The 12391-nt window shown below is 37.0% G+C and overlaps 1 pseudogene; it reads right to left on the bottom strand.

Annotated features, from left to right (window-relative positions):
* Positions 1-1502: 1502 nt before the first annotated feature.
* On the bottom strand, positions 1503-1617 carry LOC118607064 (annotated as a pseudogene).
* Positions 1618-12391: the final 10774 nt, after the last annotated feature.

Raw genomic sequence — 12391 nt, 5'->3', positions numbered from 1 at the left:
TTGTTCAGTCAGTTGTCTGTCTTTGCAGAGTTCACAAGTTTCAGTGAGGTACAGAGAATATTTTTTAAACCCTTCAATTATTATAGCTCTTCAAAAATCAAGTGGTGTGTTCCGTATTCCTTTATGAATGAATAAGACAAACTAGAAACAATTCTGTGGCTTGCTTATTCCTATGCACTGAACTATAATAATTTACATCTGTATAGCATTTTCCTTTCATGCACATCAATCCATAAGATTGTTACAGTCAGTTAGGTAAGGCAGACATTCATTCATTCATGTACTCATTTGTATATTTATTTAGTGCTGATATGTCAGGCTTAAGGCTAGCTTCCAGGGATACAAAATATGAAAAAACATAATTCTTGTCTTCTAGAGGTTTCCTTCTCATCATGGGCATTGACAAAATCTAACACTGTAAAGTAAGCATGCAGAAAGCATAGATGAAGAAGCAGGGAAGGATTGTTAAAGTCTGCTCGGATGAACAAAGAAAGGTTTTATAAACAGGAAGAATTTAGGGTAAGATGTGAAAAGAAAAAAAAATGTTTCCCGGACTGGTTGAGGGAGGATATTGAAATGCGGGTACTATTACCAGTGCTTTATAGATGAAGAAACTGAGGTTAACAAAATCAAAAGATTTACTAAAGGTCATGAAGCTGGCAGATGAGAATTCAAGGACTTCAACTGAGATCTTTCACTCTGTTTCCATTATACCCCATACCACCAATCAATAACTTATTATATAGATTTTTTAAAATCTTCATAATTCTTTAAGAGCAAGAGTGGCATATTCATTCATCTAGTTCAAGTATGAGAAGGATTGGAGTCTTATGGAGAGAGATTAAAAGTCTAACTTATGTTTGTAATTTTAATTTTACATATAATTTTTACTGATGTACGAACCATATGTAATAAAGTGTAAATCTTAAGTATATAGCTTTATTGATCTTTAAAAAATAGAAATACCCATAATCAAGAACAAGAATACTGTAAATTCCTCTTCTACAGTCTCTCTCATTGTCAACTAAGTAATTATACCTCCTATAAATTAACCACTATTCTATCTTTATACAAGTATATTAGTTTAACCTGTTTTTGAGTTTTGTAAAAATGGAATCACATAATATGTACTCTTATGTCTGGCTTCTTTTTTTCAACATTATGTCTTTGAGGTCCACCCAAGTCATACAGCATGTAAAAGTAATTTTATCATTGTTCTATAATATTCCATTATTTATTTATTCATTTTATTGTTTATGAACATTTGGATTATTTACAGTTTGCGTCTATTATGAATAATGCTTCTGAGGACATTTTGTACATGTCCTCATGTTTTTGGTGCACATTTGCACACATTTCTGTTGGGTATACCTCTAAGAGTAGAATTTCTGGTTCATAGAATATGTATATATCTAGCTTTAGTAGTTAACTGCCACATGGTTTTCAATCTAGTTCTATTTTCTTTCTCTCTCTCTCTCTCTCTCTCTCTCTCTCTCTCTCTTTACCTATAGCACCTGGTATTCCTATGTGGTTTCCCATCAAAGTACTAACCAGGCCCGATCCCGCTTAGCTTCCGAGGACAAGATCGGGCACGTTCAGGGTGGCATGGTCGTAGAAGTTCTATTTTTCAATGTCTTTTATTATGGCTATTAAATTCCTTGTGTCTGGTTTAATAAATCTTTGCTTATCCCAAGGTTATAATGGTATCTTCTTATATATTCTTCCAGAATTACTATTTTATCTTTTGTATATAGGAACAGATTTTTGCGTATGATATGTAGTGGAGTAAAGGTGCATTTTACCCCATATGTAAATACAGTTGATCTGGTGCTGTTTATTAAAAGGCCATCCTTTTCCTATTGTTTTGTATTATAGTGACACTTTTATCAACTATCAGGTGATTGTATAAATGTGAGTCTAATTCTGGGTTTTCTATTTTGTTTCACTGGTGTCTAATTGTCTGTGTGCCAAAACTATGCTCTCTTAATTACTAAAGCTTTATAATGTCTTAATATCTGGTCCTATTAGTCATTTCATTTTGTTGTTCTTCTTTAAGATAGTCTTATTCTTGGCCTTTTCTATTTCTACAAAAGAACTGGACTTTTAATTGAGATTGTACTAAATCAGTTTGGGAAGAAATGAAGTTTTATAATATGAATATATCAATTATAAATGTGATATATTCTATGCATTTAAGTGTTTTTAAATTCCTCCATGTTTTTCACTTTTCTGTATGGGTTTGAACTACTTTTCCTTTATTTTATTCCTAGACATCTGAGGATTTTTTGGTATTATTGCAAAGGCTCTGATTAAGAAAAATCTTTTCTAATTATATGCTGCATATACATATACATGTGTAATTTCCTGGTTCTTAATATTATTTACATTGAGAAACATTGTTAAATTTATTTGTTGAGTGTAGTTTAAGATGTTTTCAATGCACATAGTTGTATCATCTGTGAATAAGAACAGTTTTATTTCTTTCTGCTATAGACCGAATGTTTGTATCCCTCCCTCCAAATGCATATATTGAAACCTAACCCTGAATATAATGGCTTTAGGAGGGGCTTTTGGGAGATGATTGGGTGATCATGAGGGCAGAGTCCTTTTGAAGGGGCTTAGTGCCCTCATAAAAGAGATCTCAGATAGCTCCTTTGTTGTCATCGAAGGCACAGTAATTAAGATGGCTGTGTATAAACCAGGCAGTGAGTCCTCACGAGACACCAGCCTCCTGGTACCTTGATCTTGGACTTCCCAGCCTCCAGAACCGTGAGAAATAAATTTCTGTAGTTTTGTTCATGATCTTAGGCAGGAAGAAAGTTTTTAACATGTCACTAATTAAATATGATGTTTGTTACAGGAGTTTTCCATAATATGTACTCGGATTGAAGATGCTCCCTTCTATTTCTATCTTGCTCAGAATTGAGTATCTATAAATTAGATAAATCACCCCTCTTTCTTCCAGGGGAGCAAGTAGAGTTGGCAGAAGGTTCTGGAAATATTTTTCCTGTATGGCTCCCTCTTGGCACATGGGAGAACAAGGTATTTGCCCATAACAACAACAACAACAACAACAACAACAACAACAACAACAACAAGAGAAAGTGAAGAAAAGAGGAGAGAGGGCTAAGTAGAATAGACAAAGGAATTTTTTTCTTTGTCTTTCCTGAGTCACATTTCTTTTACCACTAGCCTCTCAACTGGTCTGACTCATCCCTATATTCTTGTATTTGTTTTCTCTTTAATTTCCACTGTAGATTGCAGTTCACATATGCTCTTGATAAAACAAACAGAGAAGCATTCTTCTAGGCACTTCACTGTCCCTGTGAGCTGGGAAACAACTTTTAATTTGCAGTGACTGGTGACCAGCTCAGCCAGTACTGTCCCACTGGCCACTGCACCAGATGCCTGTCGACCTCACATTCAGGACAACAAAGCAAGCTCTGGCACTTCACAGCTTCCCTCTGGAAATTTCCGCCCAGCCTTTCACGTTTTCTAATAACAGTTGTGCTGTTGGAGTCTCAGTGATTAACAAAGTATCAAACCATTTCCCCTGGAATCCTCTAGAATTGCCTCTCATGGGGCATCTGATGGATCTCTACTTCACACATGGTTTATCAGTACATCAAGTAATAACTTGCTCTTCTGTCTCCGTTCTCCTGAGTACATTTCAGAGGAAAAAAATCTCCAGGTCATATGATAGGTGTTTCATCCTTGTTAACACAAGCACCTGGTAATGAATCTTTATAATATTAGCTGCATGCTGAACCAGCCCTATTCCTGGATTCACTTTGAGAGCCTATAACTCCACATTTGCTTTAGCTTTCTTAAGAAAGCTTGGGATTATTTATTTTCTGTATATATTCTTGGCATATTTCTGCCTAGAGGAAGAGCAAAATCAATACGTCTACAGTTTTATTAAGTTTCTTAAAGATCAAGATATCTGATCTGTTGGCTGGAGTTAGTTAATCACCATTCTGTACGAATTCATCTTTGGATGGTGGTTTTTCCTGCATGTTTTTCAGTTGTCGTTAGTGATAATGTTGTCTAATTTGCTAACCTTATTAAAAGGATAATTGTTGGTCCTAGCCACATGTCATCGCCTTTTGATGTGGCCCAAAGTAGCCAAAGATATAGAATATATTTTCCGATACATTCATTCTTTTGCCTTTTTAGCCTGCTACATACTATTGTTCAATCGCTCTTCTCTTTCTTCCTGTGAGTTTAGTTTTGGAAATCTTAGTGGCCGCTCAACCTGTGCCAATTTGCAATAAAAGTCAAGTGAGATTATATGGCATGTACCTAATTTCGCTTGAATGTGGCGAGTCATATACAGAGGGCACAGGATAAACTGAAGCCAGCTGTCTCATGGTATCACGTTCTGCTGGAGAAAATCATCCAGCAGCTTGGACAAACCCTTACACCTTAGCTGGGCTCTCAGTATTGCCTGGAGTCATTTTCCATGAAGCTAAACAGCGATTTCTCCCTCTTGTCTCAACAGCTACTCCAAACTTTTACTACTTTTCCTTCCTCTGGCCCATCTGCTCCATCTCACAGCGTGTGACCTTGCCTTCTTATTCATTCAGAAAAAAAAAAACAAGAGTTAACTTCCTCATCCACAACCCCAACCGATCTATAAAATGTATCTCTATCATGACCCATGCCTTCATAGTATTTCCTCTTTTCTATGAAAGACTGTCCCTCCTGCTGCCAAAGTCTAATTCATCTACCCAACCACCTGCATTGGAGTTTATCTTCTGACTTGGCAGAGTCCCTGGGCTACAAGTCATCCACTTTACTTTATATTTTGTTTGCTCCCTTCAACATACAAACATGTTCTTTAAAAAGAAAAAAAAAAAAAATCCTCTGCACCTCTATCACCCTCTAGCTGCTGTTGCACATCTCTTTTCTTTTGCAGCCAGACTTCTCAAAGAGCCATTTACATTTCCCGTTTCCCTTCCTCACTGGCTATTTATTGCTCAAATGTCCGCAATTTACTTTCTGTCCCCGATACAGCAATAAAATTATTTCTACCAATTAACTTCATATTATTAAATCCAGTGTATATATTTCTTTTTCTTTATTTGACAATGTTAACAATTTCCTCATTCCTAACACTGCTCTTCATTTCACTTTCATAACATTTTTCTCCTCTGCTTTCCCTCTTATGTCTCTGGAATCTCCTCACAGCCTCCCTCATGGGCTCCTTTTCTTGTGATCCCTCAAAATGATGGTGTTCTCAAAGATTTTTCCCATGTGTGGGAAGTCTCCACACTGACTTCCATAGCCGCTTGTATATGGATGACTCATAACTCTAAGTATACAAGGCTCATTCCCCTCTGTAGGATGCCACACTCACATATACTTGAATATTTCTTAGTTACCGAACTCAACATGTTCTAAACTAGTCTCATTGTCCTTGTTCCTAAGTAGGCTGCTTCTGTATTTATCTTAAATAATAACACCCAGAAGGAAACCAGAGTCATTCCTTAATATTTCTTCTTAACCTGTACATCCTTGTATGTATATCCTAAACAGAGCATATTTCTCTTTATTGTCATTGTCATTGCTTTATTTCACTTAATTGCTTACATAGTTTTTGAGTTGGTCTTTTTTTCTCTTCATTCTGACCCCATCAAACCTAACAATACACGTACAATTACTAGAACGATACTTCTAAAATGTGGATCTGTGTTAATTTTGTCAAAACTTTATGGATTTGGTACAAGTCCAATAAAAATTAAGATAACTCTAAAACAGATGTGTAATAACAAAGAGCTAAACCAATCAAGACATCTGTGAAGATTAGGTTGGACAGATATGCTTTATTGACATCAAGGTTTATCTAAAGCCATAATTAAGGCAGTGTGCCTGTGGACAGAAAAGTCAACCCATGATATGTAGTAGAAAACCCAGGAAAAGGCCATTGTAAATGGTATTGATTACTGACAGAGGTCTAGCTCTTAGGGTGAACTTTGGAAAACAGAAATTACTCAGTATTTCAAGCATGAGGGATTTAAAACAGGAAAATAGAGATATGAAAATTATTAAAGGACTGGAAAGGTTGCAGGCATGGCTTTAGCTTTACAAGTATACTGCTACAAATATCCAGAAAGTCAGGAATATTTGGCTGCCATGCAGAAGTCAGCAAATGTTAGGACATTCCTACTGAGGACAGTGCCTTCCTGAACTGCAGCCCCAAGACTGGTGATTGACATGGAGATTCTGAGTCCGTCTGGGTCCTGAAAAACCTATCTCCTCAAGTCTGTGTTTCTTCTGTCATTGTTGCTGCGAATAAATTTTTTCTACCTCTCTACTGTTGCCCAGATTTGCATAAGTGCATTTCTCTGACAGCATGTAAACCATATCTCAAACCTTGCTGGAAAAGAAGTTTGGAAAATTCAATTTTTAGGTTTTTAGCACTTGTAATACAGGAGGGGAAATCAATGGGTGCCAAGGGCCATAGAAAACATCTAGCATAGGGAGCATCGAAGATCAATGGAATAAGGAAGAATCGTTCAATAAAAAGTGCTGGGATAACTGGATATCCATTCAAAAAACTGAAATTGAATTTCTGCCTCATGCTATACACAAGAGTCAACTTAAATAGATAAGGACTTTTGAGAAAAGAAAAACCTTAGGAAGAAAGTGTAGGAGAATTAAAAAAAAAATTTGAGGGGGGGCGTAGGGAAGGTTTTGGTAAAAGTATAAAAAGTTCTAATAAAAAATGATTGATTAATTCAACTTTATTAAAATTAATTACTTCTGTTTACCAAAAAAAATCATAAAAAAGTAAAAAGACAACACATTACTAGAATACATTTGTTATACATACATATACCCAACAAAAGTTTAATATCCAGAATATATTAAAAACTCCTACCATTCCATAGGAAACATACCTACAGACAAAATATACAAATGGACAAATGACATGTAAGTGTATGGGCAATAAACCTAAAAAAGCTGTTTAAGGAGAAATACATAGGTAGATGCAACTTATTTATAATGTGTTCATTGGCTAGTAGATTCATGAGAGTTTAATATATCATGCTTTACAATATAAATATACTAATAAAATCTTTTGTATGTGTCAGACATTAAAATATAAAAAAGATCTAAGATGTTCGGCTTGTTTTAAGAGTAAGAGCTATCATTTTTTTATGATCTATTTCCTTTTCACTGTTTGATAAATAAATCATGATATTAAAAAAAAAACTACTCTATCTTCTATCTGTATCATATGCGTTACCACAAAATTGCTAAAAATATTCATTTTAGCTCAATGCTGGAATGGCTTACTGCCCACCAAAACACAAAGCAGTGTAATGAAAGCAAATAAACTCTCCGATTTACTAAACTGAAGGAAATGTAACATACATTGAAAAGCACCTGGGGATTTTATGTGCTAACATCTAGCAGGGGAAATAAACCTGTGAAAATGACAAAGCAGAATCTGGATCAATCACTATGGGTTTTTGGTTTCTTTTGAAATCTTAGTATATTTCACTGTTGGAGGCAGTAGAGAAAAAAGCAAAATGAAATAAAAGAAAATCATTCACAGCTTCTTTTTTAAATCCTTATTCTCCCCTTATTCCTTTTTGACAAGGTTCCGATAGCTTAACTCAACACAGGGCTTCTCTCAGAGTCTCTAGATTTTCTGCCTGTCCAGCTTCATCTGCTGTCACATTCCTGACCTATACCTGTTTGCTTCCTCCTCATCAGCCATACTCAGCTTCTGCTGGTTCTCTGAGTAGGTCCTGCAGTTTCATGTTTCTGTGCCTTTCTCCAGGCTGTTTGCTCTTCCTGGAAATCCCATCTTTTTGCCTTTCCCTCAGGCGCCTCTCACTAGGAAATCTTGCCTGACCCTTTAGCCTGAAGTTCCCTTATCCCCTTTCTCATGGTAGTTGTCATAATTCAATAAAAATTATTTTTCCTGTCTTCTCTATTAGAGCTTAAGCTCTTTGGGATCAAAGATTACATCTTTTTCTTTTTTTAATTACACAGTGCTACCCAGTACTTATCACAGTGCTTTATAGTTAATAATGTTAACCAAATCAACATGTAGGGGGAAAGTACTGTTTTGAGGTTATATTCCTTCAGGACATTGAATTTCTTCTGCTGTTCTCCTCTCAGGCTGAAGTGCTCCTCCCACTCACCTCATCCCGTTAACTCTTTAATTGCTTCCTCAGGAACCTTCCTCGCTTTCCATGAGTAGATAGTTTTCCTCTACGTGTGCTCTCTCACAGCACCGGGTATTACTCACATGGCAGTTGTGCATTTATATCAATTTGTATCATTCTTTGCATATTGTTTGCTTCTCCCACTAGATTGTAGCTCTGTGAATGCAGAGACCAGGTATACTTTTTTTGTTCACTGTTGCGCTTCTAATGTATGGGATAGGGTAGACTTCTAATAAGTATTTGCTGATTGATTGACTGACAGACTGAACTGTGAGCATTGCTCGAATTCAGGACATAAGGGACATGTCTGATGGACGGGTAGGGGATGCACAGCCCATTCAGTTACCTGAGTGCATGTGCCAGGGGGACATGGTCTGTTCAAAGTAGGTTTCTGTGGGCATCTGTAGGAGAGATGAGGATGTGGAATACAGCATGGCGCTTGTTTCAGATACTGTTCTCCTTTCCTGGCCCACAGACCTGAGTCTAAAAGAAGGAAGGTTTACAGGCAGAGGGTGAGGGAGTCTTTCCCATAGAGGAAACTCAGATGTCTGAGAGGAACTATGCTTTGTGGCTGATAATATCACACAAGTTGAAATCGGGGAGGGAATTCCCCTAACCCCCACATAATCCAATATGGTGGAATTTTGGTGCAGGGTGACTGAATGGCACAGGGAGGAATCCAAGGAATCCAAGGAGCTTGAACTTGAATATTTTCTCTTTGACATCAGGCACAGTGTCAATAGGCAAGCACTGCTCTCAGGTGGCTTTTTGGGCAGCCATCTGCAATAAAGAGGAGCAGGAGGTGAGAAAAACCATATGCGGTCTTAGGACACAAGCTGAGGCAGAAATAACTAAGACTCCTGAGCCTGATGAACCCTGTTTCGTGAATGTGGGATATAAAGCAGTGCCGTTGGAGGGTTTTAAACTTCTTAAAGTTTTGATGCCTTTATATCCATAGATTGCCGCGGCCTGAGAAAGGGTATGTAATTGAAGTTCTCCGTGGTTCCAGGAAAGAAACTGCTTATGAAGTATTTGAAGTTTTATTCTGGGTGTAGTCTCTAGCCTCAATCTTTAGTGATGTGTTTTACTGACCAACTTACATAGTTTATAGTTTGACTTATGAAAAGACCCCTTCAGTTTGACCATCTGGAAGTAGTATGGATTATTAATGTTAATTATTTCTCTTCCATATTCTATTTTTGTGATCCTCTCAGCTTTCAGCCTTGGGTGATACATACGACCTTCATTAATGTTTCATGTTACATGAGATGGCCTCTAGGTCTTCATTAAGTGAGCTTATCTTGCCAAGTGAATATGTTAAACCTAGCAAAGGCATTTATTGCCTGAACCTTTTTGCTTGAACTGGATTATATTTTCTGTGTTTTCTTCACATGGAACCTACTTTTATTCTTAAGCCTTTAGTTACTCTGGAAAGCAATTTTTATTATCTATAAGAGAGCTGACATCTGTAGACTTTTCCTCACAGTGAGAAGTTCACGTCAGTTGTGAATGACAATGCCTCCATCCTTCAAACAAAGGCACTTCATTAGAAACAAAAGAGGCAAACTGAAAAGGTGGGAGGATACTACTCTACTTCAGGGGAGCTTGTGTCTGGTTCTGGCCCTTCTGCTGGCTCCCGGGGCCTCGCATCATTCCTTTCTACAATGAGGGTGATGAGCATAACGTAATCAAGCTAGGCGGACAGACAGACACAGGAAGGGTGGAGAAAGCCTAATGTGTATCAGAAGGTGAAGAAGGAGGCTGGGACCCAGAGCTGGAGAATTTCTTCAGGGCTCAGTAGTGTAAGCAAGTCTGATCCTGTTGACTTTTCCATCTTCTACGTGCAGAAAAATCTCATTCAACCTAATTCTTTATACCTCACTCCTCTTTTCTTTCCTCTTTGGTGTCCATTTAATAGGATACTTTCAGCTCCTTGCTTTCCAGCTATAACTTAAACACCTCTCTTCCCACGTATTTGAACTATGCAGCCTCAGTTGGTTTGGATAATGCTTATCCTGGTTTAGTTCATGAGGGCCCTTATGACCCCTTTAATTAGCTCCCTTTTAGTCCTGCCAGGCCATCTGGCCCACTGCTTGCCTTCAGAAAATGCTATCCAGCCACAGAGAACTCTCAATTGTTGGTTCTCTCCTGAGTCTGGCAGTCTAGAATTTCAGGCTGATAAATATCAATGTTCATTAACACATAGACTCACAGGCCTCACAGGGGACTCTGGTCCCATAACTGTAGATGAGTATAAGTCCTTCTGTTCAAGTTCAAGCTACTGTTCCACCTGGGAGAACTGCCAGCCTGTGCCTTCTTAGATTGGGGGACTTATTTGCCAAGTGCATCTGAAGATAAACATTCATTTTTTTTTATAGTTCACATTACTTAAATCCATGCTGAAGAAGGGATATTTTCTCTCTTATGAGCCCTATTCTTTTAGAATCTATGGTTTCTAATTATTGTTTTGTGACGTATTGGATTATTACACACTCAGTCTTGGATATGGAAACATCAGTGAAATATAGTTGGTTCTAGTTAAATTATTTTAATTTTAAGCTTCTCTCTGATAAAGAAGTTCTATTGGTACTTGATTTTTTATCAGTATCTTTATTTTTCACTTTTTTTCTCTATCATCCAATAATTTTCTTCATAACAAATGGAAACATAATATAAATGCTTTTTGAAACTGACTTTGTTTTTCACATACACATAATTTTACTCCAACAATTTTCTGTGTAAGTTATCATAGTATTCTGTTGATTGGGGTTTCCATATTTATTTATCAAATTCTTGATTGTTGATCATGTAAGTATTAGTATATTTTAAAATTTATATTTCTATATGTAATTTTGGTATCCAACAAGCAATGTACTATAACTTGGTCATTTAGATTATTCATATTATGCAATTACTGTGTTTTGCTCACCAAAATTCTGAGCTGTCTCATCTTATTGGCCTCAACTAATCCAGTGCCTCCACTTTTAAATGCAAAACCAGGATTCTTTTCTTTTCTTGGTCACCTTCATAATAAAGAAACCCATAAATAGTTAAAAATTTCCAAGGATTCTTGAATTCTGATCTATTTCATAGGGCTCAGGATGGCAATTCAATTTTCTTAGTTTTCCTCAGTTTCCCATTTTAGAAACACGGGGTATAAAAATACATCTTTGTAAATTAATAGGAGACAAACCAATTGTTTTGGTTTTCGATGGTTATCATAACAAGATACCACAACTGGGTGACTTAAAACAACTGAATTTTATTTTCTCATACTTCTGGAGGCTAGCTAATCAAAATCTGTTGGCAGGTTTGGTTTCTACTGGAGGCACTGAGGGAGAATATGTTTCATGCCTGTCTCCTAGACCCTGGCGGCTGCTCTCAATCCTTGGCATTCCTTGGCTTATAAGTACATTACTTTACTCTCTTTCTGTTTTCACATGGACTTCTACATGTCTTTGTGTCCAAATTTCCTTCTTCTTATAAGGATACTAGTCAAACAGATTTAAGGCCCATGCTAACCCAGTGTGACTTCATCTTAATTTGATTACAGCTACAGGTTCTGAGTAGGTACAGGTTTGTGGGGGACAGTATTTGATCTGGTATGCAAACCAACCAACTTTCACTTGGCTCTTCTTGTTGGAGAAGAGGTGAAGGGAGAAAAGGATTTTAATTCTCCCAGTTTTTAATTGATACCTCCTATAAAAATTAGAAATAGATTTGGATGCAAATCAGAGAAAACTGAAAGAATATGTTATTTTCTTATTCTTTTTTCTTTGTATGAGACAAGAAGTCTGGAGACAGATGGCACAGAGCAGGTACTGTGACTCAGTAACAACTAGGGGCCAGGTGCTCCCTGTCTTCCTGCTCGGTCGCCCTCATCATGTGGATTTTGACCTTACACTTGCTGCCTCATGGTCACAAGATGACGATTCCACTTCAGCACCACATTTGGGCAAAGGTATACCCCAACAGGCTGTTCCTTTTTACAGCGCTTTCCTGGAACTCCTATTTAGTTCCTTCCACTTTGATCTCATTGGTCAGAACAAGCTTATGTGCCAGGGAGGTGAGAACATTTTTTTTTTTTTAATAATATATATATATATTTTTAGCAGGACAGATTGTTGCATTAGAACAAAATCAGGTTTCAGTTAGTAAGGAAAGAGAGAAAATAGATATTGCAAAAGCAAACTAGTACTGTCTGCTAC

The sequence above is a fragment of the Rousettus aegyptiacus genome, unplaced genomic scaffold, assembly GCF_014176215.1.
Source record: "Rousettus aegyptiacus isolate mRouAeg1 unplaced genomic scaffold, mRouAeg1.p scaffold_m13_p_8, whole genome shotgun sequence".
NCBI lineage: Eukaryota > Metazoa > Chordata > Mammalia > Chiroptera > Pteropodidae > Rousettus > Rousettus aegyptiacus.
Note: the sequence above shows the minus strand (reverse complement) of the source record. Positions and strands in the feature narration are given on the sequence as shown.